Source organism: Hibiscus syriacus, unplaced genomic scaffold (assembly GCF_006381635.1).
Source record: "Hibiscus syriacus cultivar Baekdansim isolate YM2019G1 unplaced genomic scaffold, ASM638163v2 tig00111213_pilon, whole genome shotgun sequence".
Lineage (NCBI taxonomy): Eukaryota > Viridiplantae > Streptophyta > Magnoliopsida > Malvales > Malvaceae > Hibiscus > Hibiscus syriacus.
Genome location: NW_024063022.1, coordinates 4,846,100 through 4,866,586, shown reverse-complemented (window position 1 = coordinate 4,866,586; position 20,487 = coordinate 4,846,100). Strand labels below are relative to the sequence as shown.

At 36.1% G+C, this 20,487-nt stretch overlaps 1 pseudogene; it reads left to right on the top strand.

The window, feature by feature from the left end:
- The window catches only part of LOC120156254, a 32,495-nt pseudogene extending 14,146 nt beyond the window's left edge, over window positions 1-18,349 (top strand).
- The last annotated feature ends 2,138 nt before the right edge of the window (window positions 18,350-20,487 follow it).

The window sequence follows — 20,487 nt, the reverse complement described above, 5'->3', positions numbered from 1 at the left end:
AGTTGGTGGGGCTACCATTTCTTAGTTGGTCTGCACCTTTTCTCGAGAAACTTGCAGGAATGTGGGGAGAGCTTGTGAGTATCATGGAGGAGACAAAGAATAGAGATGATCTTTCATCAGCGAGGTTATTGTTAAGGGTAGCAAGTCCTTTTGATATACCCGATTATACTTATGTAGGGTCATATGGAAGATCTTTTAAAGTCATAATCAATACGGGACTGAAGTGTAACAGTTTCCAAGCTGGAATCGGAGATGAGTTGCAGAAGTATTTTGATGATGGGAGTAGTGATGATTTTTCGAAGGAGGATGGAGTTAACTCAGAGAAGGAAGAAGACAAGTGGGAGAAGTCAGTAGAGGAAGTTGGGTCAAAGGTGGACACTTGGTTACAGCAGGGTCAAGAAAGAGGGAGGTTAGAAGGTGGCGGGGAACAATCTCTGAAACATAAGTCCCACACGAAACCTATCATTAATGGGCTGTCTGACAATTTTGAATTTGAATTTGAGTCTAAGTCCTATAGAGATTATGCAGGGCTTGGGCTGCGTAAGGAAGTGGATCAGTTATATCCAGCCCAATCTGATGGGGAATCATCTTCACCAGTCTCTAAATTAATTCTTGCTGGGTCTGCTGTTAAAATTAAGTGGGATGGACTGGATAAACATAACAAGTTCCAGTCTCTTTATGAATTAATGGAGGATGATAGTTGCAATATTCTAGAAGAGGATAATGAGGAAGGCCAGGGTGAGGAAATTTCTGCTCGTGGTAAGATAACAGAAGGAAGTTTCATGCAGGAGGATAATAATGTAGGATTTATGAAGGGCTCTAAAAGTTGGAGAATGGGACATTCAAATTATGCTAGCCTGTCAATTAGAAGTGCACCCAGTGGTAGGAGAGAAAGAGGTCGATATGCTAGAGTCTATAGAAGGTCAAGAAATAGACGAATTTGGTTAGATGCAAATAACAAAATAATTCTATTTTGTTCAGAGGTTAATCTGAATCAAGGACAGAAGGCAATTGAAAGCAGATATTTTCAGCAGAGTTTTTCAGAATATAGGGGAAATGGACAGGAAGAGGATATCAATTGTTCAACAGATGTTCAGAAGACACAGAACGTCCCATTAATTGGCAGTAATCGTTCAGAGAGTCTGGCAGCAGCTTCTTACACTGCTTCAGGGTCACGATTTAATAAAAGAAGGAAGAGAAGAGCTCTAATCAGTGAAGCTTTGGAAATGGTTAATATTTCTACTGCTTCATCTCATTTTTCGAAGCTGGTAGAGGAAGCAATGGCCACATGGGAAGTGTGTCAGATGTTAGGTATCTCTTTCAAGGAAGGGAAGAAGGCTTTTATTGATAAAATTGTTGTGAGTCTTGAAAATGGTTTGGAGGTAGGAAGGGAAGGGTGATATGTGGGTTCGCAGGGAATATTTTTGGTGTTTGGTTTTGAAGTCAGTATATGCAGAAATTTAGTATCCTTACTTGGAACATTAGAGGTTTAGGGAGGAGGGAAAAATCTTTAGCAGTGGCAAGGCAAGTTAAGAAGTTAAAACCTATTATGATTTTTATTCAAGAATCTAAACTTGATCAGTGTCATGCGTCGATCATAAGGAGGATTGGAGGAAATTTGCTGAAGGGAGTGGTGGTTTCTCCTGCACAGGGGTCTAAGGGTGGATTGATTAGTATGTGGAATGAAAACGTTTTCAATGTCACTAACCAGCATGTTCATAGTAGGTTTATCGCATTAGTGGGGAATTTTTTTGAATGGCCAAAAGGAGTTTGTCTTCATTAATATCTATGGACCTGTTATTGAAGCTGAAAAGGAGGAATTCTTTGGGGAGCTGCTGAGTTATGTTAATTTGACGAATTTGCCAGTTTGTATTGGGGGTGATTTCAATGTGTATCTTGTTCCGGAAGAAAAGCAAGGGAGATCACAAAATTGGCATGCGATTGAAACTCTTAGATCATTTATACAACAAGCTAACTTTATGGATCTGCCTATGTCAGGAGGAACTTTCACCTGGTGCAGTAACAGAGAGTTGTCAACATGGGGTAGACTAGATCGATTTCTAATTTGTGGCAGATTTTTTAACAGCTTTCCTAGGATTTCACAATGCCTTTTACCAAAATCAATTTCAGATCATAATCCGGTTTTGTTGGAGGATGTTAGTCACAATTGGGGCCCCAAACCCTTTAGGCTTTTTAATTTTCTGTTAGAGGAGAAAGGGTTTGATGATTTGGTTGAAGGCTGTGTGGTTGATGAGAAGAAGAAGAGGAATAGAGGGGGATTTTCAGGTTGTTACAAAATGCGAAGAAGAAGATCAGAAATTGGCCTGGCAGCAGTCATTTAGGGCTGGCAGACTCTATTTCGCTACTTGAAGTGAAAATAAACGAATTGGATTTAAAGTCATAAGGTCGAATGTTGTCTAAGGGGGAATGGGATCAATTGATTGAATTCAAAAATGAGCTGCGGAGATTGTTAAGGATCGAGGAAAGCATTTGGTGGCAAAATTCAAGAAATAGATGGATAAAAAACGGAGACAAAAATACGAGGTTTTTTCACCTTACTGCCATGAAAAAAAAGTGTCAATACCATTCATTCTTTGAAAATTGAATGGGTGGTAATTTCGGATCCAGTTAAGATAAAAAACAGTGTTTATGAGTTTTTCAGGACTGCATACAACACAAAAGAAGCTTTTGAGGTTGAGGGTCTAGATTTTGATTTTATGAAAATTTCAGTAGTTCAAAGGGCTAATCTGAAGGAGGAATTTACAGAGCAAGAAGTGTGGAATGCAATTTCTTCTTCAGATAGTGCTAAAGCTCCCGGTCCGGATGGTTTTACCATGGGTTTTTATAAGAAATACTGGAATCATTTGAAGGAGCAGATTATGGAGTTTTTTTTTAGATTTCTTTGAAGGAAAGGAGTGGTACACGGGGTTAACCATGCTTTTATTACCTTGATCCCAAAGAAAGGTAATCCGGAGAGTATAGAAGACTATAGACCCATTAGTCTTGTGGGTAGCCTATATAAAATTCTATCAAAAGTGCTTTCAAAGAGACTTATTTCTTGTGTCAAAGATATTATCAGTCCTAATCAGTTTGCATTTATTCCGGGGAGACGATTGTTGGAATGTGCTTGTGTGGCCAATGAAGGAATTGACAGTTAGAGGAAACAAGGGCTTAAAGGGGTTGTCTTTAAAGTAGACTTCAGCAGAGCGTATGACACAGTGGAATGGCAGATTGTTATAAGATTATTGAAAGAGATGGGTTTTGGTGACAGGTGGTGTTCTTGGATCACACAATGTATTTCCACAGCTTCCATATCGGTCCTAGTCAATGGGTCCCCTACAGAAGAATTTCTTATTGATAAAGGATTAAGGCAAGGATGTAGCCTCTCTCCTATTCTGTTCAATGTTGTTGGGGAATTGCTTCACAAGATGCTTACAAAAGCAGTGGGTTTGGGTCAGTTTCAAGGGTTTTCGTTCGGCAATGATCAAAATTCCTTTAATTTATCACATCTACAGTTTGCGGACGATTTAATTATATTCTGTCGAGCCTCTATTACTCAGATCAAGAATGTTAAAGAGTTTTGAGGATCTTTAGCCTAATGACGGGGCTCCATCTCAATTTAGCCAAAAGTAAACTTTATGGTATTAATATGGAGAATGACTTACTTGAAGAATGGGCGAGGGATATTGGCTGCTCTATTGGCTCTTTCCCGTCAGTTTATTTAGGCCTCCCTTTGGGTGCAAAAAAGAATTCAGAGAAGTTGTGGGAGCCGGTCATAGAGAATTTTAGTAGAAAATTGGCGGGGTGGAAAGCTTCATCTTTATCCATGGCTGGCAGATTGATGCTTATAAAGTCGGTACTTTCATCTTTACCCATTTTTTACCTATCTATTTTCAAGATGCCATCTACTGTTTCTCAACAGTTAAATTCTTTGATGTCGAATTTTCTTTGGGGTGGAGGGGGCGAGAAGAAGAGAATGCATTGGGTTAGTTGGAAAAAGATTTGTAAGCCGTTGAATGGTGGAGGCTTAGGAGTTGTTGATTTGAATCTTACCAATCGAGCGTTGTTGGGGAAGTGGGTATGGAAGTTTGCAAATGAGAAAGACTCGATATGGAAGAAATTCTTTTGTAGTAAACATAATGTGAGTTGTCATTCCTTGAATATCACTAAGGCCCTATCTCATAAAGACTCGTGGATTTGGAGGGGAATTGTCAATAACTTCTTAAAGAATGACTTCATTGGAGGGTGCCTTAGATCTCATGCAAAAATACAAATAGGGAATGGAAAATCTCTCTCTTTTTGGAAGGATACTTGGCTTGGGGATTGTCCATTAAAAATTCTTTTTCCTAGGATTTTTGCACTTTCTACTAACAAAGGTGGGAATGTGGCTGATTTTGGTAGTTTTGACTTGAATGGATGGGAATGGAATATTAAAACGAGGAGGAATCTATGTGATTGGGAAGTGTTGCAGTTGGTTGAGTTATTGAACAGCCTTAAAGACATTAAATTGATTGAATCTTTGGAGGATTACCTGCTGTGGGATGGCTTGGGGGACGGGCTGTTTTCTGTCAAAGAGTGCAGGAAATCTCTAGAGACTGTGTATGAGGATACATTTCAGTGGAGAAACTGTGTATGGCTGAGATTAGTCCCTCCTAGAGTGGAGACTTTCCTTTGGCAGCTATCTCATCAAAAAGTTGCTGTTAGGATGGAATTGATGAAAAGGGGGTTACTATTGGGGAGAATACTAACTGCCCTTTGTGCAACCTGTGTGATGAATCAGTCCAACATCTTTTTTTGTTCTGTCAAGTTTCGTGGGAGCTGTGGAATAAATTAATTTGTTATTGGGGTATAAGTCTAGCTTTTCCAGTTGACCCTCCTTCCTTACTTAGTTCTTGGTCTGATTTGAGGCCTTCTTCGGTTATTTGGAAGTTTATTCCGGGTGTAGTGCTATGGTCAATTTGGAGAATCAGAAATGAAATTATCTTTGATAATGGTAAACTAGACAAGTTTTCACTGTTTTTCACTGTTCGCTTAAGGCTAGCAAGATGGTTTCTAGCAAAATATCCTCTTTCCTATATTAAGGTGGATTCTTTAATTGGTGATCCTTCCTTGGCAGATAGTATCTCTGCTTCTAAGGAACTACTCAGACCTGGGTGTTGGTGGATTCCTCCTCCAGTAGATTTTTTAAAATTGACTGTGGATGGGGCTTTTAGTAGAGTTGGGAGAGTTGCTGGAATAGGGGGTCTTCTCAGGGATTGGAATCAGGTTATACTTATCTCTTTTTCAGAAAATGTTGGTCCTTCTCATCCCTATTTAGCAGAATTGAAAGCTGTTAAAAGAGGCATTGATATCTTTGTTTCTTCAGAATGGTTGTTCAAGGGCAGACTCATTATCAAATGTGATTGCAAGCTGGTCGTGGATTGGATCAAAGATCAAGCTTTGGTTCCTCTTTCCCTTTCAAATTTTGTTAAGGAAATTGTATCTATTGTTTCTTTTAGAAATTTTATTGTCAGGTGGATTCCAAGGTCTTGTAATTGTGAGGCTGACAAGCTAGCAAAAGAGGGGATTGGGTGATTTTTTTGTCTGTTTCAGTTGGTATCTGTTTCTGAGCCTAGAAGCTAGAGGAGTGTGTGAGGTCTTATGTTGTATGTAAAAGTGTTTTTAAGTCTTATGTAACTTGGCTTTCATTAATAAATTGAGGTACTCTTTTCCTCCTTCCGCTAGTTGGGCCTTACCTTACGGATAAGGTCCACTAAGAGGGAGGTTTTTAATGAGACCTCCTATTCCTATAAAAAAAAAATTATAGCCTACTCTTGATTTTTCACAAACCAACAAAGGATAGGATGATACCACCTGCCTTATTTTATCTATCATCTCTATTTTTCTTGCATGAAATGCTCTCTCATTTCTTCCATACTATACTATAATACATATGCTTTTTTTGTTCTCTTGATAGTTCATTAATCATGTTCACATCACCCATCTGGCCAGCTCTTCAAGATTCTAGATACATATTTCACAAACCAACAAAGGATAGGATGATACCACCTGCCTTATTTTATCTATCATCTCTTTTTCTTGCATGAAATGCTCTCTCATTTCTTCCATACTATACTATAATACATATGCTTTTTTTGTTCTCTTGATAGTTCATTAATCATGTTCACATCACCCATCTGGCCAGCTCTTCAAGATTCTAGATACATATTGAAGTGGTTTTGACCTTCACTTTTATGCATCGAAACATCCTCGTTATTATACAGACAATTTGTCATGAAATTGCCAAACTTATTTGTAATTGATTATTTCAATTTTGCATTTGGCAGAGGTATGGTGAGGTAAGTAAACAAAGACTTGATCGAGCAATTCTCACTTTCTTCCAGCATTTTCGCAAGTCTTATGTTGGTGATCAAGCAATGCATTCATCTAAGGTAAAACCAATTTCTTTTATATTCTTTGCAAAATATAATGGTCTGTATATAATTCAAGCCTTTCCCTCCTTGTTACAGCAGTTGTATGCCCGTTTATCTGAGCTTCTTGGACTCCATGATCACCTGTTACTATTAAATGTGATTGTTGGGAAGATTGCTACAAACCTGAAGTGCTACACAGAGGTGACTGTTTCGATCTGACTTATATTGGTTATGTAATCTGCTGGTATATAGTTTTGCTTAATTGGTGTTTATTTCAGAGTGAGGAAGTCATTGATCACACTCTAAGTTTGTTCTTGGAATTGGCATCTGGGTAAGCTTTTCTGTTGTTTTGTTTAATTGAATTAAAGCTATTTGTTTTCTGTGTGATAAGAGTTGTACGCTAACCATAAAGTAATTTGTTTGTTTGACCAATGTATAATTTCGGCAGATACATGACTGGAAAGTTGCTTCTGAAGCTGGACACTGTTAAATTTATAATTGCAAATCATACTGTAATTCCGCTCACAACATATTTCTTTTGTCTAATAACTTCCGTTTGTTTATCTGAATTCGCACTTCTGGATAATGACTATTTCTTGAACTTTATTTCAGAGGGAGCATTTTCCATTCTTAGAAGAATATAGATGCTCTCGAAGCAGGACAACTTTCTATTACACCATTGGGTGGTTGATATTTATGGAGGATAGCCCTGTCAAATTCAAGTCTTCAATGGAGCCACTTTTGCAAGTACTCTCTCTCTCTCTCTCTCTCTCTCTCTCTCTCTCTCACACACACACACACACACACACACACACCACACACACACACACACACACACACACTCATATTCACTCATGCATGCATGTAAAGTGATATCACAACCATTTTCATACGTACATGAATTGTATGTTCAATGGTTTTCCACCGACATTATTCTTCTGTTAGTTCATTATTTTTCATTTCAATTTGACTTCATTAATGTTTTGTGGTGATTTAGGTCTTTCTCAGTCTGGAGTCAACACCCGATGCAGTATTTCACACTGATGCTGTCAAGTATGCTTTAATCGGATTAATGAGGGATCTTAGAGGAATTGCAATGGCCACAAACAGGTTCACATATGTTTATTCTTTTGTATTCTTTTAAATGTAGACAATTCCTCAATAATGCATTTTTCACTTCTTGAACTCCTTCAGTCGTAGAACATATGGTCTTTTATTCGATTGGCTGTACCCTGCCCACATGCCACTTATCTTGAAAGGAATTACTCACTGGACTGACTCTCCTGAGGTACATTCGTAACTCAGTTTTTTCAGTTGCTGCTATCATGGATTTCTTATTTGTTGTTGTTACATCTTATTCATCTATATAGTACTATTATTTGCTTTTCTCTTTTTCTCAGAGAATGCAAAATATTAAAGCTGATTTTACCTATGGCCATCAATTTTTTTTTGATAGAAATAGGAGGCCTCATTAAAAACCTCCCTCTTAGTTGGCTCTTGTGAAAGAGGCAACTAGCGGAAGGAGGAAAAGAGTACCTCATCTTATTGATAAACCTTAATTACATAAGATTACAGTTAACACACTAAACATCCCGAAATAAAATACCGAACAAAACTACAATAAATTTCTAAACATTCAACAAATCCCCTCCTTAGCAAACTCATCTGCCTCCCAATTATAGCTCCTAGGAATCCATCTAACAATAATATCCCTAGTAGAAATTAATGCCCCAATTTCCCCAACCAAAGTAGAGAAAAACTGTGGCCATCAAAAATAATTTTGTGGCCCCTTATGTGCATTACTTAAGATCAAAAGTATGGCTAGTAAATAGTTTTGGCACATGTAGGACATTTTTATGAAATAGGGTTTTAATGATGGCAATATCTCCTTGGCCAGCAACTGTTACCATAGTACCATCTGCAACTGTGATTTTCTTGTTGCTAGGGCAGGGTATGTAGGTGAGGAATTTTAGTGATGAATTAGTCATGTGATCAGTGGCTCCTGAGTCAATAACCTAGGAGTTTTGGGTAGGTATGTGGGTGGATGATTCCAAGGCATTAGAATTTTGAGAAGAGGAAGAATATATACCTGAGAAAACTAGATTGCATGTACCTGTAGAGGACAGTTTTTCTAAGGATTCCAGTAGGTTCTTCAATTTTTTTATGTCTTCCCGGTTGAATTCAACAGTTTGTTCATCAGACTCCTTAGCCACACGTTTAGCTGCATAAGCTCTGCTTTGTCCTCTTGCTGAGCCTCCTTTCTCTGTGAAGTTCTTATTTGCAGTCTGAGGCTTTCCATGTAATCTCCACACTTCACTTTGGTGTGGCGAGGTTTTTTGCAGTAAGTACAACATAAGGAGTCCTTGTTAGCCGTCCTTGTTCCTTCTGATATGCCTTCAATATTCTGATGCTCCAGACGATTTTGTCCCTCAGGAACACAACCCTAGTAACCAAGGTTGAACTTTCTACTTGATTGTTTTCAACCACCATCACTCCTCTTCTTCCTTCTTTTGCACGAATGATAGCAATAGTTTCATTCAGTGAGGGCATGTCTTCTCATAGAATCTGGACCCTTACTGCATTAAATTCTATATTTAGTCCAACAAGAAAATCATAAATCCTTTCTTTTTCTACAAACCTCTTTAGAATTGCAGCATCCTCATTGCATTTCATCTGAATGCATTGATAAGTGGTCCATTTCCTACCACAGATTATGCCAGCATATTAGATTACTCTGTAATCAATTTGCTTCCTTGTTTAGTGGATGAAATCTTGCTCTTGATTTCATAAATCTGGGCAGCATCTCGAACCTTCGAATAGGTTTGTTTTACAACTTCCCATATCTCCTGGGCTGTTCCAAGAAACATGCAAGTGTCACTATTTTCAGGCACCATTGAATTCCACAACCAAGACATAACCAATAAGTCTTGTTTATCCCAAGCCTCAAATCTGGGATCTCCTTCCTTAGGGCCCGTTCCGAGGAGATGACTAAGTTTACCTTTTCCTTTTAGGAAAGTCTGAACCAATTATGACCACTTAAGGTAGTTTTTTCCATTCAATCTATAGGCGATTTGTATGTTTTGTAAGTCACTTATCGAATTAGAATGACTTCCCTCACCCATTGTGCCTCCTTGAGCAGTTTCTGTACTTGGGGATGGCAAACGGGAGGGTTGAGTGCAAATACCCCCTCCCCTATCCCCATACCCACTTAATATTTTCAAATCCACCACCCGCCCACCACCCATGATGGGTAAAATTTTTCAAATTCACACCCGCCCACGCGGGTACATACTCAAATCCATCTCTACACCCACTACCCAACTGGAGACATACCCGGCTAGACCTGCTTGACAACAACCTTAAGTTATATATAAACAACAAACATAAAACAAAAAGGTCAATTAAGAAGCATAATATTAGTCTCTAAAATTATACCTAATATTTGGTTAAATTATAAGTTAGATCTTATACAATATTAAGATTTATAAATTAGTCTCTAAAATTATACCTAAATTCATTATGGTCCAAAATTTAATGGGTATTTAGTGGGCGGGCGGATGCGGGGCAGGTAAGGTTTCAAACCCATCACCCGCCCACTACCCGCAACGAGTACCACTTTCTAAATCCACACCCGCCTTGGAGCTAGTACGTTGCGGAATCCACGAAATTGTACCCGTTTGCCATCCCTATGACTATACTACTGTAGTCACTCGTATAACCTATATTTTGTTGATCAGGTGTCATACTCTCTTAAGAAATAATAAGAACTTAGAAAAAAAAAATGCTCAACAAGAAGATTAAGACCAAAAAATGAGTAGCTCTGATACCATGACAAAAGCCATGAATTTTACTGTAATTCACTCGTATTGAACGTGTAGGAAACTTACAATTATTTATACAAGCCTAGGCCTTATCTTAGGTAACTTCTAAACTAGGTAAGAGATTAATTCTAGTAATAAAAACAATCCCTTAGACTTAGGGATACTAACTAAAGAGAACATTTACAAATCCAATTCAATCTCCTTAACTTAAGTAACTAATCTCTGAAATCTTTATTTTGCATCTTTCTTGTCAATTTAGTTGTTACAATTGCTGCCATTATCTCACTTTATGGTTTACTGGTAGGTTTTCTGATAGGCTACTTGTAACTTTGGCTTGTATTTTGTAGTCATTTTTATTGTATCCGTTAAGATATTATATGCGGTGCACTTACTGCATTAATTTTCAGCTAATAAACTCTAATCCTGGATACGTAATTGTTTGATTTAACACTGCAGGTTACCACTCCTTTGTTAAAGTTCATGGCTGAGTTTGTCTTGAACAAAGCACAACGTTTGACATTTGACTCTCATCTTCTCCTAATGGGATTCTTCTTTTCCGAGAAGTCAGTAAGCTAATTGTAGCATACGGGACAAGGATTTTATCTCTGCCTAATCCTGCTGATATATACGCCTTCAAGTACAAGGGAATATGGATTTCACTAACTATTCTGTCAAGAGGTCAGAATGTGAGCCTGCAATTTTATATTTTTATGTTTGTTAAGCACCAAATTGAACCAGTGGTGGTAAATCATGTACAAAGCTAAATTCTTAGGTCTATAAGATCAATAAAGTCTTAAGCATGGGTTATTTTTGTTTTAGTTAGGAGTAGATATTTTCTATGCGCATGCTTCATCAGGTTGATATTTGTTCTTTGATAGAGATCTTCATTATTGCATACTGTATGCATTTAATGTTATGATGAGCTAAGCTCTTTTAGAGGTTTTTAAGTGTCAGCCATGTTGTGATGTCCTTTATAGGAAGTATCGTAGTAATCAAATATTCCTAAGCAGCTGTCCATCGATCGTGCAACCCACCATTGCTAGTATCCTAGCTCAATGTTTGAACACCAGGGTACACGTAAGAAAATCAGGGACTGAAGCATTTTGGCACCATGGTTGGGCATTAGAATCAGAGTCTTCATCGAAATTGTATTTGTTGAATATTGTTTTCCATTGAAGATTTCCCGAAACCAAAAGTTAACTTCTGACCAACAATTGACAGGTCTTGCTGGAAACTATGTAAACTTTGGTGTTTTTGAACTCTATGGGGATAGGGCACTCTCTGATGCTCTTGACATTTCTCTAAAGAGGATATTGTCAATTCCTTTGGCTGATATACTGGCATTTCGAAAGGTATGCATGATTTTGATTGCAATTCTTTACCTTATTGAATATTTTAGATAATCTACCGTTGGAAGTGCCCGTCTAATCTGTTCCGAATTTGCGAAACCTTAATCTAAATAACTTGAGTTTTGCATTTTTGTTACTTGAAAAGTCACATTCATTAAGGATCTCAATGAATATTCCTATAAAAAAAAAGGATCTCAATGAATAAAAATTGTGCACAGGCAAAGCCCGTCTAATTTTGCGCAACATTTATTTAATTTTTTATATCTTCTGCTTTGTCTATCCGAATCCTCTCTACTATCCATCTTAAAAACAATTTAGATCTGATGTTCTCGATATATTAGGCATAGTATTCTCAATAAAATTTCTTAAAAGCCACAAATCGGTATCAACATTGTTATTTGTTCCTTTTATTCCATATTCTCTTCTAAGTGTCTCTCTGTTTTAAATTTTGATGGCAGACTTAGATTTAGTTGGTTTTTGCATTTGTTTGCTCACTTGAAAAATGATGGATCAAGTTGGTTATTTCTTTTTGCATTCCTTTCAATTTGTGGAATATCTTTTGTTCTATTTTAAATTTCCAATTGAATTTAATTTGAGCATTGAAATGAATTGTTTGTTTTAACTGCAAGCTTTAGCCTCTGATTCGTTGCAAGTTGCAAGAATGGTAGTTGGTTCAAGGTATAATACAAGCATTGTACAATGTGAAAAAACGTTGATAACCAGGAGTTATAATAAGGAGAAAATGTAAAGAAATAACGTGGCCGTTGTAAGCACAATCACACAAAATAAGAATCTCAAGTGAAACATTGAATACCTGAATGTAGGTCAGTTACCCTTACCATACCAAAAAAAAAAAGGATTTCCGAGGCATTATTAACTCTTCTAGGAAATGTGCGAAAATGTAAGTATGATGTCAACTTTGTTATCATGTTACATAAATGTCGTTCGTTATCATGTTACGTAAATGTCCTTCGTTATCATGTTATGTGAATATCTTGTATTATTACCAGAATGAATAACAATGTCATGTTTACCTTTTCTAAATGCAGTTAACGAGGGCCTATTTCTCTTTCTTAGAGGTTCTATTCAACAGCCACATCAATTTTATATTGAATTTAGACGCAGCAACCTTTATGCATATTGTTGGTTCCCTTGAATCTGGTCTTAAAGGGCTGGATATAAATATCTCATCACAGGTTTGTATCGTACTGTAAAAATGATGGTCTTAACCTGTTCTTTTGTTGCGAGAACTGTTTATTTTAATTTTTCAAGCAGTTCCATGATCGAATAAGTCGAAACTATGCGAGTTTCTCTTTGGAAATTCTCGTTTGATATCCCGTCCCACTTCCTTTTCCCAGACAGAAAATACTATATTCTTTTAAAACTTAATCTCACATGATGAAGATTTCAATTCAGTGTGCAGCAGCTATTGATAATTTGGCTGCTTTCTACTTCAACAACATCACTATGGGGGAGGTACCCACTTCACCTGCTGCTGTTAAACTTGCCCAGCATATTGCAGACTGTCCTAGTTTGTTTCCTCAAGTGAGTAATGGATTTCCTGACATATTATACTTCCACCGCTTTTATTTGCATGTGTTAAGAAGGCATCAATTCTACACTTTATGCCCTCGTACACTAATACATCTTATTACTTAAGTGCATAACAACAGATAAATTTAAAACATAACAACCTTCTACACAGTCTCTCAAATGTGATTGCCTAGGTTCTTTAGTGCTGTGTTTTAAAAAGCGTGCCTGAGGCGCTAGGCGAGGCGAGGTGTTTAGAAGAAAGCCTCCGACCACCAAGACGGTGGCGAGTACATGAGGCGGCAATTCAGTCGTCGGAGGCGGCGAGAGGCGACGAGGCGATGCTTTTAGCGATTCACGTACAATGATTGCAAGACTCTTCTGGTGTAGACGTGGTAGTTGTGGTAGTCATAGAAGGGCCTGATGGCGGTGTCGTTCTAATAACTTTCACCGGTACCGGAAAAAATCTGCCGTTGCTGATGTTTCTGTTGATGGTGAATGGACAGTGACGTTGTTTGGCGGAATCATCCGAACAGAACCTCCACCAGTGGTGGTTCCCCCGCCTTCTGACTCGTCATCATCTTCATCATCGTTTACACTTTCTTCATAACTTTCATCAGCTCCATCTTCTCTGTTACTTTTCAATCTATCCCCTCTTCTTCTCTTACTCGCTCTACTCAAGCGATCTCTCTCTCTTTCTCTTTCCCGTTCCATATCTCGCTCTCTATCCCGTTCCCCTTCCCTTTCTCGATCTCTTCTTCTCTTTCTCTGCCCTTCTCTCCCTCTTCTCCTTATCTCTCTCTTTCCTCTTTTTGTGCTCTAAATGTCATCTTCTTTTCGCTATTTCACCCTCAATGAACCCCACTCCAAGCCTTAGTGAACAGCCACGATCACTGATTACCAAATAATGACTGAATCTGAACCCTTCATTCCTCGACAGATCCAACGATTCACATTGGGTTTAAACCAACATGGCAAGACCTCAACCGTGGATAAATTATCTCCTCTCCCTTACCTTTTTCTAAATTATTCCCTATTCGCAACGTGTCATATTCATTCATTTAACCTTTTTCTAAATTATTCCCTATTCGCAACGTGTCATATTCAAAGGTTAAATTGTGTTTGAGGTATGGTTATAAAATATTTACAAATGTTTTGTAAAATTAAGCGCCTCACATATGTGAATCCCTCGCCTCAAAGCGCCTCAAAAATTGAGGCTCTCGGGTAGCTAATCGCCTTGGAGCGCCTCGATCCTTTTAAAACACAGCTTTAGTGTAATATTCTTTTTATTAGTTTTATCTTTAACAGATTAGTCATGTCCCTTGGATATTCTCTACATTAGCTTGATGTATCATATTAAGTTTGGTTCCTGAAGTCTGTGCCATGAAATATGGTGTATTGCTTTGCATCACATGAAATATTTTTACATCTAACATAACATACGTACATCATAGAAGATTTAGATTCCAAAACAGATATCTTGATAGAAAATGCTCTTAAAATAGCCATTGTCACTTGCATGCGTACGAGTTTGTTGTCCAATTAATAAGACAACAGAAACATATCTGAAAGGAATTATTTCGAGGATTGAATCTCAAAGGACAACCATATATCGATTCTAAACTTACCCACTAGTGAATCAATCGACACCCAAATACCAATTTAGTCAATCATATCCTTATTAGCATTGTCGTAACCATTTTTTTTGAAAACCAATTAAATATTATTAAAAAAATAATTATGACTTTTATTAAGAAAATTTGAGGTTTTGAATTAATCTGAAATAAATTGAAAGGGAGTCGCCATCGACATTTGGGCTAGGTAGGTCGAATACTTAAAAATGCCTTTTAAAACAATTTTATGAAATTTTAGCTTACAAAACGTGGGGGCCCCATTACATTCTGCTTTTGATTGGCTTTTAAAGCCCCTCAAATTACAAATGGTAATATTACAAGTTTAGTCCCTGGTTTTGTTCCCTATTTATATTTAGGACAAAATTAGAGTATTACAAGCATCAACAAACTCAGTTGAGACGATAGACAACATTTCATTAAGTTAAAAGTAAACTGGCATGAATTAAAGAATCTAATAATTCCAAAAGCAATTGAAAAGGTAACTAGACTTGACTTAAAATAATAAATGCCATGTAGTCCTATAATAATGTGGAGAACTCATCTATTATCAAAAAGACTTTATATTTGTAAATAAAATGTTACAAACTCTTGAAATTATAATGCATTTATTCAATTCAAATTATTCGTTATCAATTTATTAAGTAAGTGAAATAGAAATGCTGCACTCCACATTAAATATGATGAGTCTACTTATCTGCTGGATTACTAGGTCTGCTGTATCTGAAAAATAATAAAGATTTTGATTAGAAAACAAAAACCATGAACAAAATATATTTCATATGCATTAAACTTCTTCTGACATAGCACATATTATCCTGAACTAATATTTGAAGGTTGAACTCGAAAGACTAGCTTCCTTGGATGTTATAAGTTTTCAATTTTGCTTTATGATTAGAACAATTAATATTTTTCATATGTTAATTAAGGTACCATTTGTACATTACATCTTGTTGTCTTGAACCAAGTGTTTTTAAAAAAAATTAGCTGACCCTTATTCCCATATGTAATGGGGTAAGGGGAGGTAAGATAGTAGGCTGCCCCCAACGCCAGGTTGAGAGTAGCTTCCGTGGGAGACCTCCATATTATGAAATGCCCTCCGTGGGACTCGATCCCACGACCTCAAGGTTAAGAACCAAGTGTGATGATTTCTATTCCAGTGTTTCCTCTTGGACACTTAAAAAAAGTGTTTCCTCGTGGACAGTCCAGTTATTGTCTGATCCTTTATTACAGATATTGAAGACCCTATTCGAGATTGTTTTGTTTGAGGATTGTGGCAACCAATGGAGTCTTAGCAGGCCTATGTTGATCTTAATTCTTATCAGTGAGCAGGTGATAATTTGCAAATTCTTTACTTAATTTTCTCTGCAATCCACTTTCAATTTTAGTCCACCGGATAGTTATTTTTTCTGACAGGTATACTTTGAGCAATATCACTGAACTTTACCATGAGATTCGTAACCAAACATGAAAATTCAAACAAAATTCTTGTTAGCATTCTCATTCCGTACGTCATAAATCCTTGATCTTGTATAAACTTTTAGCATTACCAATGTGAATAAAAAGGTAAAATAATTGCAATGGACAGTGTTTCATTAGCTGACAAAAAACCTGTTTGACTGGTTTATTGTGCAGCTCGTCATCTGGACTCTTCATTTTAAAAGAATATCAATATCTGCCTGAAACTTGTTCAACATAACATATATTGGGGGATGACAACGAATATTAAAAATATTGATATTCGATATTATTAGATCCTTATTTTAAATTGGTTTCTAAAATATTTACTTAGTTTTAGTTGATCTCTTCTCTCAAGTGGGAGCACTTTTGACCAGGTTGTATCCTGTCCTTGTATGGCACCTATCGCATTTGACTACCACACTGAAGGGGAAATGTTAAATCCAACATAAAAGCAGAACAATTTGAAATCCCTTCTGTATTCCCTCCCCTTCAGTCGCTACCATTGTCTTTTGTTCATGATTCTTTTCTAAGTTCTTTTTAATATTTTTTATACCGAGTTACGATTTATTTCCCCTCCCCCTCACTTCTGTGCTTGTTAAATAGTGTTTGAAGCTTTTAATGCAACTCCAATATCAAGTTTTTGCTATATGCTTGTTGACACTAGGAAACCAATGAATGTCTCAACTGAATTTGTTGTTGAGCACTTTTTGTTGCACCTTTAGAATCTTAAAAATCATGTAAGCCTTCCGCTATTTAGCTCACAGAACTGCATTCCTGCTGCAGATATTTGCTGATCTCAAAGCTCAAATTTTGGCTTCACAGGTAAGTTCTTGATATATGATTGTTTTTTAGTTGTCTTTATACTTATGAAAAACTTGAGCAATCAGAATTGCCAATATAGATGTATGTGCTTAGCATTGGATGAGCAATATATGTTCTTATTATCGATTCAGTATAACTTTTGGTTATCTATAGTTGTTTATTCGAACAGAATTTTGGTTTATTTGCTGACATTGGATCCCTAACATTTTCATAACACTGATTCAATAAATGGTATCCATCAAGGTCCTACTCCTTTTATTAAACCCACTATATTGAAAGAACATGTTAGACATTCTAGGCTGATGTTCATTTGCTTTTACTTCCTTGCAACTTGGCAATGAAATTTCTCCCGGTCCTATTTGTTTAGTTACTTGGAAGAAATTTCTGTTTGTAATGGAGATCGGTACTATTGTTAAAGCAAATATGATTTCATTAATACTTGGACCATCTCTCATAAAGCTTCATATAAAACGATGAAAAGGTTTTATGTTAGGTAGTGTCCCAAGTCCTCTGGCATTGTGATTCAAATAGGACTGATTCAGGATCAAAACTAGTAGTCTCCAAACCATCAGACTAGAGACTAAATCATATGCATGGGCTTATCCGTAAAAAAATCAGTAGTACTGCAGAAAGGAATAATTATGGTCATATCAAAACTTCGACAAACCGATGAAACTAATAGAGAGAAACTAGAGTTTTTCTGATGATGCTATTAATATTGGACTAAAAAAATTCAGTATCGCTCTATCATTATCTTTCCCATTACTTTTTTGTCTCCTTTAGTGCCCATCACGTGATACGTTAATCATTTTGCAGCCCATGGATCAACATCAGAGGCGCTCCGCTTGTTTTGACAAGCTTATGCAAGATGTTACTCGAAGCCTAGATTCAAAGAACAGAGACAAATTCACCCAGAACCTAACTGTATTCAGGCATGAATTCCGTCTCAAATAGATAAAACTTCTCTTAAGTAACCCTTTTTCCTGCGAAAGATGTTACACAGATAGTGTGAATGTGGGAAGTGAAGCATCTTTTTGCTGCGTTGTGTTGGTTTTTCTTGCCTGAGGCAAAAGAACACATTTTTCTGAAGTTGATGGGGGAAGTTTGAAAACAGTTATGGAGGTATTGTGTAGTTTGCTATACCGGAAACATTACAGAATGTTTCAAAGGGTTTTGCCAAAGTGCATACGCATGTAGGATACCCTACATTGATATGGTAGGGCAATGGCGATTTTGCATCTAGCACATCATTCTTTCGCAACATAATGTAAAATCATTTTGGGGCTTTTATGTTTTGGAGATGGTTCATGATTTTGTGACACCCCCCCCCAAAAAAATAGATAAGTAAAATAACTCTAGCTATGAAGTTGATGCTTTTGTACATTAACATCCACATATTCTTTGTACTTGATAGCATAAAGAAGAAAATGGAAAGTCCTCGCGATCGGTAGGTTTATTTTTCTCCCCAGGCCATTTTGAATCATACATTAGTTTCTTATCAGCTTAATTCGAAATTTTATTTCCGATTCCTTTGTGTGCACATTATTCTCATTCTTGGCCCGGCCTTCAACGTTTGCATATCGCCCTATTGCATGCATTTGTTGCGTTCCATTGCAATACCACATGAATATGTTCATTGTACCAAGTTGGCATATGCCAACCTACTTAAATACAGATTCATGTTGATGATGATATGTTTTCTGAGTATTGTAATGGCACACTCGTTGAGCACAACTAATGATGAGCATAGTTGGACACTATTAATTTATTTTATAAAAATTTAAAATTCTAAAGGACTCGATATATAAATATAAATTAGTTAAAAATTTAAAGATAAATTAGTTAAAATAAAATATTAATTACATTATTTTCTATAATCTTTTTTAACAATAATTAAATTAAATATCAACCTCTAAAAATCCTTAGATAATTTTTTAGTTTAAATAATTTACCTTTAGATTTTTAATTAATTTATAATTATATGTTCAATCTAATTTTGGAATTTTTATAAAACAAAGTAGTGGTGCTCAACAGTATTAATTGTCAGTGGTATTCAGCGCGGCTTGTCAAACGTTGTAGAATTACATGTTTTGTATGCAAGACTGTTGAATGAAATTAGGTTGAGTTGAATAAAATAACTTGGAGAGTTTAATATATTGGATAGCCAAAAAGAAGTCACTAGAATTATCTAATTTAATAATTTCGATAACTTAAAAATATTTAAGCGTGTTTAGATATCTATTAAATAATTGCAGGATTGGGTAATAATTTAAGGTCAAGGAGTTTGATAAAGTGTGATTATATAATTTAATGGAGTTTATTTATTGTAACTATTTTATATAATTAATTAGGTAAACTTAAGTTTTAGAGTTTGTAACGATTTTATAACCAAACTTTAAAATATTTCAATAACAATATTAGACTTTTGTTTTTGTTTTAATGTAGGTATTGAGTCGTTTAATTGATCATTTTTTCTCTATGAATTTTAATTTGTGAACTAATTTTATCATAAAATTTTAAAATATTTCCTTTTTAGGTATTAAACTTTATGTATCGTTTTGGTCTTATAAATAATCGTTATTTACTTTGATTGTCATTATCAATCATTGTCATCCACCATTAGTCGTTATTCGTGGCAATATCAGTACTAAAATATTCGAATTTCACTTATTTCTCTTCTTATTGGATTTATATTTCACGAAATTCACTCAAAATCAACAAAAATTTGTATAAATGTTTGATGATCTAATATTTCAATCTCCTATAATGATTGTTCGATGATGTTAGTTTCAAGATTTGTTCTTGAAAGAATGTTTCTTACCATTCTAGTTTTCGAACAAATACCTCAAATCCTTCAAAATTGAGAAAATCCTCAAATTGATAGATTTTTTTAATTTAATTTTGTAACTGTTTAAGTGGTTTTGAGAAACCTAAATTGAAAAATTGATAGAGGACAATGAGACGAGTTGATCGATGTTGTAACACCCTCATACCGATACAGGTGACCCGATTCGATTCGAGGTGTTACATTAGAGTCACCGAAACGACTCACAATCAAAGTCCAAGAAAAATTAGAATTTTTGTTCAATCATTTCAAACCGTAAAACAATTTAGAAGTAAAAACACAATTTCAGAAAAATCATTAATATATTAAACAAAATTCAATCATTTCATACATCAAAACAAGTTACAAACACAATATGAAAACAAATGTGACCTACATGCCCCCTTATTACACCTGTACCGTACTCTGCAAGCAGTGCAGAAGGAACTCCCATTACTGATGTCAATACTGCTCATGATCAATTCCTTTAACCTGAAATGGTGAGTAGCAGAGTGAGCTTTGAGAAAGCTTAGTAATACAGAACTATCGAGGGATGCTAAAGTACAAAAAATATGTGGTAAGCACAAAACTTTCTTGATGATCCATACTTATACATGCTATAGTGGTGTGTTGAAA